General features: G+C 36.9%; 1 protein-coding gene across 2 annotated transcripts in view; it reads left to right on the forward strand.

Moving 5' to 3' along the window:
- SLC16A7 (solute carrier family 16 member 7) overlaps positions 1–13,028 on the forward strand; it is a 167,961-nt gene that overhangs the window by 24,262 nt on the left and 130,671 nt on the right. The gene's annotated exons all lie outside the window — the stretch shown is intronic.

Here is a 13,028-nt window from a genome sequence, read left to right on the forward strand (position 1 = left end):
TAATATTAACCTGAGAGGGAAAGTGCCTGTGAATTTTATTAATCTATGAATTGGAAACGTTCACACCAGAAAGGCAGATCTTTGGCTCCCTGCTGACAGATCCTGAGGGAATCTGTCCCTTTCCACAGCCCTAGTGAGGATAACCATGTGTACATCACATGACGTGGGCTGAGTAAATCAGAAATGATGGGCACTGGAGTTGTGAGAAATCAGTAACTCTGATCTAGTGGCTATGTTGGCACGTATGCAAATAGAGGAAGCTGCCAGGCAGAGAGAAGACAGAGCATATGCTCAAAAGAAGCAGTTACAATTATGTTATCATAATGACTTTCGTTTATTGAGTGCATACTGTCTCAGGCACTGTCCTAAGCCTTTTACATGCGTTATCTTGTTTAATCCTATAAGAAAAGTACTGTTACTACTTTTTTACAAAAAAAGGAACCGAGGCACTGAGACATTCAGTGACTCACCACAGTTCACAAAGTTAGTAAATAATAGAGATAATGTTTGAGACTAGACACTCTAACCTCAGATTCCACATTTTATCACTTAGATTATACTCAGCATCTGAACCCGTTCAGGGCCCTAAAGAGACAGAGGAGGCAGCTGCCTAACAACTCTACAGTTGAGTTCTGTGTTGATAATGTTTTTTTTTTCTTTCTCCCCTTTTCCTTAAGCTACACTGAGTGAATTTTGATTCCTTGCCGCCATAGATCCCTGCCCATGAAATGGATTGGATTATTCATGTTATTCTAGGTTTTGCCCGCATAAAGAACTCTTGAGTGTTGTAGATTCATTGCTGGGATTCTAGATGCAAAGCAGAACACATCAACTTGGAAATCATTTACTGCTTCATATAAAAACCCTTTTTTCTGAAAAGGTCCAGGTAACTACTGAATTTATAATGAGGGGTGTTTATGAAAAATTTGCACATGAAAGCAGCACAATGTGGTCTGCATTGGAATTAATATTAAGGACGCAGACATCAACCAAGTGGTCTTACTTATGGATTGAGAACAGTTTTCGCTATGTAGTGCTCAAGAAGTTATAACATTTCTCTTGGCTTTTTCATTAGTCAGGAACGTTGATGTCCAAAGCCCTTCTAATCACTTCCTGCTCTCTGTTTTGCAAAAATATCTGTTATTTTACCACTATAAAAACAATATTGAATTAGACATGTGTGTCCTCTTTGGAAGGCACAGAAAACAGGAAATTGGCAAGAGAAAATGAATCAGAGCACGTGTAGCAGAGGAGAAAGTAGGAGGCAAACATTTGTGAGGAAGAGAAATCAAGTGTACAATAAGAATACATCTCAGAAGGGAATCACATTGGATTATTGATCAGAACATAAAATTATGTACAAAAGTCCACCCCTTCCAAACTGGGAGAAATATAATATTTTGTTGTAGTCATAATATTACTTTAAAAAAATTACCCTTCACACCAATGTCTGAGTTTATGGCCTTTCGTTGGCTTTCCTTAGCTATGCAGGTGGCCCACTGATTGTATTTACAAACCCAGCCCAAACATATTCTGGTTTTGCAGGCCAATCTGAATAGAGGCAGAATATGTAATTAGTCTCTGCCCAGGATTCTAGGAAGTGGTGAGGCTAAGCTGGAATGGGGTGCTCCATTACTGACAATTGTATCCTCTAATATTTAATATGACTTGAATGTCCCATTCTCTTGCAGATGTCTAACACGATTCACCGTGTACCAGAATTGCCAACCTACTAATGGTTTTCCTCTCAGTCTTAGATTACAAAGACCTTGAGAGGTGAAATCACGTCATAGTTTCTTGAGATCCACATACAGAGTGTTCCCCATTGTTTATTTCTTTCTGACAGACTGAGTCAACTTCTAGAATCATTGGCCCTTACACTTGTCTGGGTGTGAGCAAACTATCACATGTTACTGTTTGGTATTTTGTGGTACTAAATGATAGCTAGTTTAAACTTTTTTTGAAGTTGTTTAGTATTGTTATTGTTTTACCATATGCCAGAATAAAAGGTCAACATTCCTTTAAATGCTTCTCTTACAATTTGGTTAAAACTAAGACAGTGCAAATTAGACCGTTTGGGTATGTGGTGTGAGTGCAGTTTTGTTTCAGTGTTTAAGGTACATAAACATCAGTTTTACAAATTTGTTTTATTAAAACATGAAAACTTTTTTTCTATATAGAAGCTAAGAAAGTATGATTTTTTTTTTTTTTATCCTGTCCATTTGGGGGAGGGTAAGGAAGTGGATGGTACACAGAGAAATACCTATTCATGTTAATTCAGGGATGAAAATTTATCTTTGCTTTGAGGAAATTGCATTTGAGTTATATTTTCAGTATTTCCTCATATGTTTGTAACTTTATTTCCTTTACCATTCCATCCTCCAATCACACACGTCTTTGTGTTCTCTGACTCTTCTGATTGAAGTAAATGTGAAATTAATGCCTTAGTCACCACATTCTACACTCAGAGCGAGAAGGTGGTATAAATGTACTATGTGCCTCCCACGTATGAGTGCTCAAATAAGGTAAAGATAAATTGTTAAGTAAGCTAGAGAACTATCTTTTAATTAAGGATAAGCTAACATTAGAAGTATCTATTTAATTACATGTTCAAACATAATGATCAACCTACTTATATGTTGCTGGGATGGTGTCCAAACCAGTATAATCTTCCTTCCAGGCTGAAAAGTATGTTGTTGTTGCCCTCTTACTCTTGGTGATTTAAAATAGAACACAGAAATTTGTCAAACATTTCAATCTAACCTACTCCATATATGGATAAGATAAATCAGGCTATAATTATTTTTTTGGTCATCAAAGAGAATGAAGTACCTAAGTCTTTTATCCATTTTTCTATGTGATTATCTTTTTGTTGCTTAGAGTCTTTATATATCCCATGTATTCTATATATATATATATATATATATATATATATATATATATATAAATATTACAGATACCTTCCTTCAAATTAAGGCTTTCTTTTTCATTTTCTGTAGTGTCTTTTGACAAATGGTTCTGAATTTTAATAGCTGAATTTATCAGTTATTTTCATCCTTTTCTGCTTGTTTGTTTAATTTATTACTCCTTGCTTAATACATCCCTTCCTGACCCCAAGGTCATAATGATACTATTGTAAATGTCCCTCAGTACTGTCCAATAGACCTTTCTGCACTGATGGAAATATTTTATACCTGGCACTGCCCAGTATGGTAGCCACTAACCGCATGTTACTTTTGAGTACTTGAAATGTGAACAATGTGACTGAGGAGCTAAATTTTAAAATTTAATTTCAATTAATTTACGTATAAATTTAAATAGCCCCATGTGGCTATTGGCTATTGTATTGGCTAGATGAGCTGTGGCTTTGTTTTATCATGAAGGGTGATTCACCTTATGTTCATTTTTCTGCAGGGTGTGAGGGGAAAACCTAGGGTCATATTTTCCCATATGGATGACCAGTTGGCCTAGAACAACAGTTTTTTTCCTACTAACTGATAATACCAGTTTTGAAATAAAAATAAATTATGTGTGTGTGTGTGTGTGTGTGTGTGTGTGTGTTTCCTGGCTTTCTGTTGTGTTCCTTGATGAATTCATCTACCCTGGTACCGGTGCCTCTCACTGTCAGGCACCAAAGCTTTATAATAAGCCTTGATATTTAGTCATGCTCATCCCAGTCCTTTGGTTCTATTTCAGAAACGACTTTGCCATTCTAGGCCTTTGATCTTTCAATACGTTTTATTTTATTTTATTTTATTTTTTGCTGCACGCGGGCCTCTCACTGTTGTGGCCTCTCCCATTGCGGAGCACAGGCTCCGGACGCGCAGGCTCAGCGGCCGTGGCTCACGGGCCCAGCCGCTCCGCGGCAATATGGGATCTTCCCGGACCAGGGCATGAACCTGTGTCCCCTGCATCGGCAGGCGGACTCTCAACCACTGCGCCACCAGGGAAGCCCTCAATACATTTTACACTCAGGTTTTCAAGTAAAAAAAAAAAAAAGGCATTTTTCATTGCATTTGAATCAATACATCTACTTGGCATTTTTATGATATTGAAACTTTCAATTCATGAGCGTGATTTATCTCTATTCATTCAGGTCTTCTTTCACGGGCTCCATTTGTTTTTAATCTATAAAGGATTTGGTATATTTTGTTATATTTTAAAGGAAGAACTATATGTTGAAGATACTATGTTGCCTTTTTAAAACCACATATTCTAATCTCTCAAACGGGTAACATTAAGTATGATGTTACAGATTTTTGTTTAGTTTTTTGTTGTTTTTATAGATAGCAGATTGAGGAACTTTTCTTCGATATTTAGTTTGGTAGAATTTTGAGATGATTTTAAAATTTTTCCTTTATTGTGGTGAATTATAGTAATTGGTTTTAAAATATTTACTTACTTATTATTTGTATTTTGGCCCTCTGGTATTCAGAATTGAATTAAAGACTAATCATAATCTTTAGGTTGTGACATGCTCTCATCATTCATAGCTGTGTTTAATTATTTGTTAACATAATGAAAATTAATGAACCCACCAACCAGTTCAAGAATTCGAATATTAACAAAAATGTAAACTTACCTGTGTGCATCTCCCTGGTCTCATTCTTTGATCCTTATCTACCCATCCCCCCACCCCTTCCCAGAGCTAACCACTATTGGAAATTTTGTATTTATTATTCATTTGCTCTCCTTTTCTTTTGTTCGGTTTTAGTAAGTTATATTTGGGCAAAAGTCTTTTTTTTTTTAATGTTTAGTTCTTGTACAATTATTCGTGGTCTCATACTGTTTAATTATATTTTAATCCTGTTTAAAGCATGCTCAATTTATATTTTCTGGTTGATAATTTTGTTATCTAATGTATTTGTGGACCAGATTCTACTATCTGTAGTTTCTCCTGGTTCTTGCTTAATAATGCCTTTCAAATGAGTATTACTTGGATCTCCATCATGCAAGAATTATTTGAAGCTTGGACTAAGCTGGATTTCTAGTTGAGAGAATTTGTGTTTCCTTTTTCCAGGGCCTGGGATATTACCCGATACTCTAAACTGTTTTTAGATGTTTGAACCACCTTGACAGTACGAAACTGGAGGGCAAAGTCACATGAGGGATTACTGTTGGTTATGAATCCTCAGGTGATATTTTTTGTTCCCTGTCACCAGTGCCAAATTTAGAGGCAGACTGGTTTCTTTGCAGTTGCCAGCAGTGTGTAGTGTGTGTGTCTGTGTGTGTGTAGCATTGCAAACTTGCAAACTTATTTCTGGTACAATGACGGTACAGTTTTATTGGGTCACAGGAGGGAGTATCACCTTTTAGACTTTCCATCTCTGGCTGAACTTGGGCCTTGTGATCTGTTGCAGCTCTTTGGGCTGTGAAACCCCAAGTCCAAGTCTACTTCGTTGATCAAATGTCCCAAGAGGAAACCTGAATAAAGTACTCTTCTTAACCACTTGGTTTCCACTTTCAGTTAGTTTCGTTTTCTGGATGTTTCTTACTTTCTTCTAGTTTTCCTGTTTTATGTACAATTTTTTAGTTGCTTTCAATGGAGGGATTTTTATACTATAAAGGACAGAGACTTGCACAAATTAACTCAAGTTGGAAACACAGGGGATTTTCTTGGAGCCTAATTCAGGAAGTATAGTTAGATCTGGCTGGAAGAGTAACGCAGCCCTGACCTTCCCCCATGGCCTACCGATTTTCCTTTCTGTTGCAGTGCTAAATGACCTCACACTTCTAGTGTCCAACAGCATCCAACTGACTCAGTCTCTCCATGTATCACCTCAAATTCTTGAGATAGAAGATAAAATTGTCTTTGCCTCACCTATAGATGGTAGTATGGTGGTATACTATCTAAGGACAACATGCCACAATGGTTAGAGCTTGGGTTCTGCAGCTAGACTGGCTGGATTTGAAGCTCAGCTCCAAATCTTGCTAGCCTTGTAATCTTGGGAAACTTTCTGTGACTCAATTTCTTCATCTGTAAATGGGGATGATAATAATATTCACTACCTCACAGTTGTAATGAGGGTTAAATGAGTGACTGCATGTGAAGAGTAAAAAGCAAGAGCCTTGGATATAGTGGCTACTCAATAAGTATTAGTTATTTCTTTCTCCTTCTCACTCGATGTAAGCCCTGGTCTAATTGGCTATGGCCTGGGATTAGGATCATGTGGTACCTCGGTATGTTCTACCTAGCAGGTCTACCTAGGTATGTTCCTTTATCATCATTGAGAAGCAGACTGAAAGAAAGGAAGGCAGTAGCAAATGTGCCTAATATAGATTGGTGAAATAGAAACAAAACAATTTGTCAGTTTAGAAAAAACATTTTTTAATATAATTTGCTTTATATAAAAAATATACTTCAATGGTAGAATTGTTACCTAAAGAGAGAGTTTGTTTTTTAATTGGTGTATAGTTGTTTTACAGTGTTGTGTTAGTTTCTGCTGTACAGCAAAGTGAATCAGCTCTATGTATACATATATCCCCTCTTTTTTGGATTTCCTTCCCATTTAGATCACCACAGAGCACTGAGTATAGTTCCCTGTGCTATACAGTAGGTTCTCATTAGTTATCTATTTTATACATAGTAGTTGTATATACGTCAATGCCAATCTCCCAATTCATCCCACCCCCCTTCTCCCCTTGGTGTCTGTACGTTTGTTTTCTACCTCTGTGTCTTTATTTCTGCGTTGCAAATAGGTTCATCTGTACAATCTTTCTAGATTCCACATATATGCATTAATATACGATATTTGTTTTTCTCTTTCTGACTTACCTCACTCTGTATGACAGTCTCTAGTCATGTATACAATGGAATATTACTCAGCCATTAAAAGGAAAGAAATTGGGGCATTTGTAGAGGGACAGATGTTTTTAAAAAATTACATTGACTGAGCTATATTATGTAACATTTTACACCTGAAAATTTTCCTGTTGCAATTAATCATATACTTATTGACAGTCTGTTGTGTATGAAACACTGTATTATATGGGAGGAGCAAAAAGGAGGTAAAAGCAGAATATGTTAGTAGGTGTAATTACAGATTATAGGAGTAGAATCATGAGCATTTTACAGAAGAAAGTGTCATTCTTTGCCTAAATATTTCTAGGAAAGCCTTAAACATTTCAAGGACTCATTTTCTCTGTCCTTTTAAGTTCCTCAGGTTTTTTTGTTTTTTGGCTTTTTTTTTTTTTTATTGCTTTGTTAGTTTCTTAAGAGAAGAGCATGTAACATAAAAGTGAAGGTCTGGACTCAACCTAATTCCCTACAAATTAGTACATGCAGTTATGTTCTGGGTTATTTCCAGGCCCTTGGTAACTTAAAAATGAATTTAAAAAACTAACCATGATTTCATTTGTACAGTGTTTTCCGATCAACCCAGTGTTTTCGTTGATTCATCTCGTTAATTCAGTGAGGTGGATCAACGTGATAATTCTCTCCATTTTACGGATGAATACAACTGAGGGACTTTAAGTGACTCACAGTCACATAACAGATACTCAGGAGAAAGAGCCTGACTCAAACATAGGAGTTCCTGCTGCTTGCCAGCAACCAGTCCTGTCACAGAAATGCATATACTGCTGTCAGTGTATTAGAGGATGCGCCTGAGCTCAGAATGTTGCCTCTGGATTCAGCTGATGACAACTTGTTCAGATTGAAAAACAGGGAAAGCAAGTCTGGTAAAAGCAAAAGGGATATAAATTGGAACAAGGACAGTTGTAACTCCTTTGACACTGAGTAAAACATGTTTAAACTTTCCATCTGAATACATGTTATATGGGAGCTCAATGTGTACCAACAAGAGACTTTGTTCTTATAACATTTATAAATGTTATTTAATATTGGTTTCTTCTAGTCTCAAGAACATGGAGAGAAGTACTTGACCTTTAAATGCAGAGGGTGTAAATTAATTCATGTTATTACTTCAGCTGAGTTATCTTGTAAATAAAACTTTTCCCTCATTAGAAAGGAAGCCAATCTTGCAATTCCCCATAGGTCTCATATCACTTACACCATGCTGTGCTTCGTACATTGACCTGGAACCCAAGAGAATTTATGCACAGTTCGTGATTTAAACCAGAAGTAATTTCCTGTGGCATTATGTCACAACATCAACCGTGGAAACAAAATCCATTCTTTTTTTGTTTCATTAGAAAAATTTAAATAAATTCCTTCAGAAGTTCATAAAATTTGGTAGGCCCCTGTTTAGAGTTCTTGCACTGTGTAAAGTGCAAATCCATTTCTTATGTAAACCATGGTATCATGCAGTGTTCTATATATGTGAGTGCCAATCTTTTGATTTTTATTTATTTATCTTAGTGTCTGATGTTTGTCATTAATTTTCCTAGAGAGAAACTGTAGCTTCCTGAGGAAAAACTTCCTACCTTGAAGTAATGAAATATTTTTGCTCACAAAGCTTCAGAGAAAGTAAGGTTAAATATGGGGACTTTCTCTGGATAAATTTGTCTTTACTCAGTCCCTGCTCTTTTTTTTACATTTTTGTGCATTTAGGCAATCTTCCTCCCCGCCTTGGTCTTTTCCCCAGACTTTGCTTTTTCTATCACCTAACACTGTTTATTTCCAAAACCTCTGCTCTTTCCTTGCTCATAATTTCAGTGACATGCCTGTCTTCAGAGTTTCAGCTCCACCCTCTAAGCTGGTGGTTTCTGAGTCTACAGCCCTTACCCTGACTGATCTCTTGCTGCAGTCCTGCATGGCCATTGCCTGTATGATGTTCTTCATTCATCCTGTGCCAGTATTGCAAATCCATTAATATCCACCCAGTCTTCCACACTGGGAACACAAGGTCGTTCTTGACATTTCTTACCATCTAGTACAACCACATTATCATCAAACCCTTACGACTCAAGCTATAACCTTGAATCCAACATTTCTTCCCATTCTTGTTGCCACTGCTTTTGTCGGTATCTTTACCATCTTCTACCTGAACTACTCCGCAGTTCTTCCCTGCACTTCGTAATTCTCCCCATTGCCCTCAAAGCAATTTTACTGAAAAGTAAATCTAATCATATCTTTCTCAGGCTTAAAAGCCTATATAGACCTCCCTTTACTGTTGTGATCCGTAGCCTTGCTTTTGCTGTCAAGCACCATCGTATGTTTTCAGTCTCGATTCCTGCCCTTTCTGATCAGGCCTCCAATGATTCAGGGCCATCGTTTGCTACATCAGGAGTCATACCTTTGAACATTCTGCTCTTTATATCTGAAATGACTTATTCTTCTTCTCTAACTGAATGTCTTTCATGACTCTGTTCAATTCTCATTTCCTCTATGAAATCATGCCAGAGTCGTATAGGAAGCATTTATTGCTTTCATAGGACCTTAATCTACCCCTGCTGTAGCTTTTATCACATTTGACTATAATTATATGCTTATATGTCTATCTCCTCCACTATGTAGTGAGGAAAAAAACACATCATTTCTTTGTGTGTGTGTGTGTATTTTAACCCAGCACCTAGCTTAGGGCCTACCATATGGGATGTCCTCAGTAAATAATAACTGAATAAATAAATGAATCAATTAATTAATGTCCCACCCAGCATTCAGATTAAATTTTCCCATACTTAGGTTAGAGATATAAATAACTTTTTAAGACTACATTGATTCTCAAAAGACTCGTCTCTATCTTCATTTATATAACAATTTGTTTGTTAGTTGGTCTACTTAGTTATTTATCTGTCTTAGCTCAGGCTGTTATAATAAAATGCCATAAACTGGTGGCTTAAACAACACACAATTATTTCTCACAAATCTGGAAGCTGGGAAGTCCAAGATCAAGGTGCTGGCTAATTTGATTTCTGGCAAGAGCCCTGTTCCTGGCTTGCAGATGGCCATTGTCTCGCTGTGGCCTCCTATGATGCATGCACACGTGTGACTGAGATTGGGACCGGGAACAGGGAAAGGGAGAGGGAACAGATAGATACGGTTTTCTGGTCTCTTCTTACAGGGGCACTAATCCCATCCTGAGGACCACCCCACCCAGGACCTCATCTAACCCTAATTGCTTCCCAGTGGTTCTACCTCCCAATATCCTCACATTGGGAATTTGGGGGGAACAGAGACATTCACTCCATAACATTTTTCATCTAACTGTATCTATCTGTCTCCATTTCAGCATTATACGGTGATAGAACAATACTTGGAGAACTCATATTTCTCAAATGATAATCAAATTTTCTATCCAGAAGCTATATGCCTAACTATTAAAATGATATGCTCTAGCACAGGGAGATCAGCTCAGTGCTTTGTGACCACCTGGAGGGGTGGGATAGGGAGGGTGGGAGGGAGGGAGATGCAAGAGGGAAGAGATATGGGAACATATGTATATGTATAACTGATTCACTTTGTTATGAAGCAGAAACTAACACACCATTGTAAAGCAATTATATTCCAATAAAGAAGTAAAAATAAAAACAAAAAAAACAAAAACAAAATACAAGTACATATATAATATATGCATATGTGATTATATAAATATCATATAAAATCTATAAAGATGTGTAAAAAAAAATAAAATGATATGCTCTTCTCATACTTGTTTAAAATATTATATTATGACCAGTGTACTTATTACATATTAAACTACAGAAATTATCTACTCATAAGTAATAAAATGAAAGGAAATAAATTCATTTTTATGTGCAACTTTAAAATGAAAGTAGTAGATGGTATTTATAAGTTGTTGCTATAAAAACCTTCTGCTACAAAGCATTTAAGAATGTGTGCCTGTGTAGAATTTCTTCAACTTCAAATTTTATTGTCATTTCCCAAATATGCTTATATGCCTTTCTGCATCCAAACTTTTGATCTCTGAATTTAGTCTATTTTCTTTTGCAGTCTGTATCTACTAATATTTAGCCTGTCCTTCAAGGGAAGTTCAAATTCCACCCTTTTCAATACTGCCTATCCTGATGACCCCAGCTAGAATAATCTGTTTTCCCTTTTGAATTTTCATAGCATTCCCTGATTGAATAATGTTTTTGGAACTCATATATTATCTTACTTTTCAACTTTTTATGCATTGCATGTAAACTTTCTGAAGAAAAACATGTTTACATCTTTCTATGCTATGCAGTAGTCACTAAAGTATCATACACCGTAGGCCCAGATCATCAGTTGTTGAAACAAGGAACAAAGGAGTGAGAACTGGATTAACTTTGTGGGAATTGTGATACCTCATGGCTCTCCCATCCTTCTCTCTTTTTTTTTTTTTTTTAGTGGTACGCGGGCCTCTCACTGTTGTGGCCTCTCCCGTTGCAGAGCGCAGGCTCAGCGGCCATGGCTCACGGGCCCAGCCGCTCCGCGGCATGTGGGATCTTCCCGGACCGGGGCGCGAACCCGTGTCCCCTGCATCGGCAGGCGGACTCTCAACCACTGCGCCACCAGGGAAGCCCCATCCTTCTCTTTGTATACACCACTGATACTCCAGCAGAATGATGGCTCCCTGTTGCGGTCTATTTCCTTGATGGGGTGCACTTCCTCTTTGGGAAGCTCCTAGTCCTTGCTTTACCTTGAATGTTATTACGCTTAACATCAAGTGGCATATATTGGTTCACTAGTGGAACACTCAAAATATGAGGAGATTTTCTGCCTTTCATAGGTTAAAATGTAATACAGAACAGTCTTCAGATAGCAGTATTTTGACATAGTTGGAAGATAATACTTAAGAAGCACTGTTTACCAGTGTCATGAAAATTGGCACCTTGCTAAACATCTTTGGAGCTGTTTCCTTATTTGTAAAAGGCAGGTGGTGAAACCTCTCTTAGCAGGGTTGTTGCAGCTATTGAATGAAACACACATGGAGGTTACTTGGCTTTTACTGGGTGCTCCAAATAAGTCAGCTCCTTTCTCCCAACTAATGGCTATGGACTAAACAGTGAAAATGATTCTCACTTAGCATAGAATCAGCTAGCACTATGAGAACTTAACATAGTAGTTTTGTTACCTCGAGTTTTGAAAGTTATGTTCATGGAATATACATGCATTTAATCTTCAATGATTTTTTCACAATAACTGTTTCGTAATAAACTTGTAAGATTAGAATTGTATCTTTCCAGGTGCTAGTTAAACATTAAGCTAATTCTCTGATAAGAGGATTAAATGATTAAAATCAGTGGTTTTTTGGTATCCATTAGGGAAAGGCTTCAATTTCCTTTTTGTCAAATCACATATTTAGAAACTAAATATATAAGATATTTGTTTCGAGGACAAATAGCTGAGAAATTTGATTGTATATGTATTGTATTCTTTTTCAATAGAAGATATTTATAGCTATGTATTAATTACTTAGGTAGTCAGTTTATTTTTGGTTAAAATTCAAAATTAGAAATTTCGAATTCAGACTAGTTTTAAGGTTGAGGGTGAGGTAGAGGGTGATGGAAATGTGTTTTCATGCTGCATCAGTTTGGCTTCCTGAAGAGGTTGACATACTACAAGGCTATTTCTTCAGCTTTTATTAGGAATTGGATTTATTTTCTTCCTGAGTTTAGGCTCATAGCTCAGGCAAAGACATAAGCTCTTCTGCTGCTAGAACAGGTCTCTGGGAAGAAAATACATTTCATTCTGTGCTTTTGTTTATAGCAAAATGTCAAGTCAGTTACCTACTGAACACAAACCTCAAGAATTCTGGGATCTCAAACTTGAAATAGATGGACACATCTGCCAGGAGAAGAAAATTGGTACTGGATTCGACAAGGCCTAGTAACACAGTGTTATATTTAGATTCAGATAGCCAACAGGAAATATTATGGTTCATGCTATCATGTATTACTGTATATAACTGCCTCGTTGATCCAGTTAAAACATATATTGAGTTCTCTACATGTTCAAAGCACTGTTGTACATAGAGGTTCTCGGGAAAGTAAATATAAAGCAAACCTGATTCATGACTGTAGGGAGGTTAAGTCAGTGTGTGTGTATTTGTGTGCATGTTCATATGTGTGGGTGGGGCAGGGTAGGTCAGGGATAGGGAGAATTAAAAAGGCAAATAAATGACTAGAGTGTAATATAA

The sequence above is a fragment of the Grampus griseus genome (genome assembly GCF_964374135.1).
Source record: "Grampus griseus genome assembly, chromosome: 11".
NCBI classification, from domain to species: domain Eukaryota; kingdom Metazoa; phylum Chordata; class Mammalia; order Artiodactyla; family Delphinidae; genus Grampus; species Grampus griseus.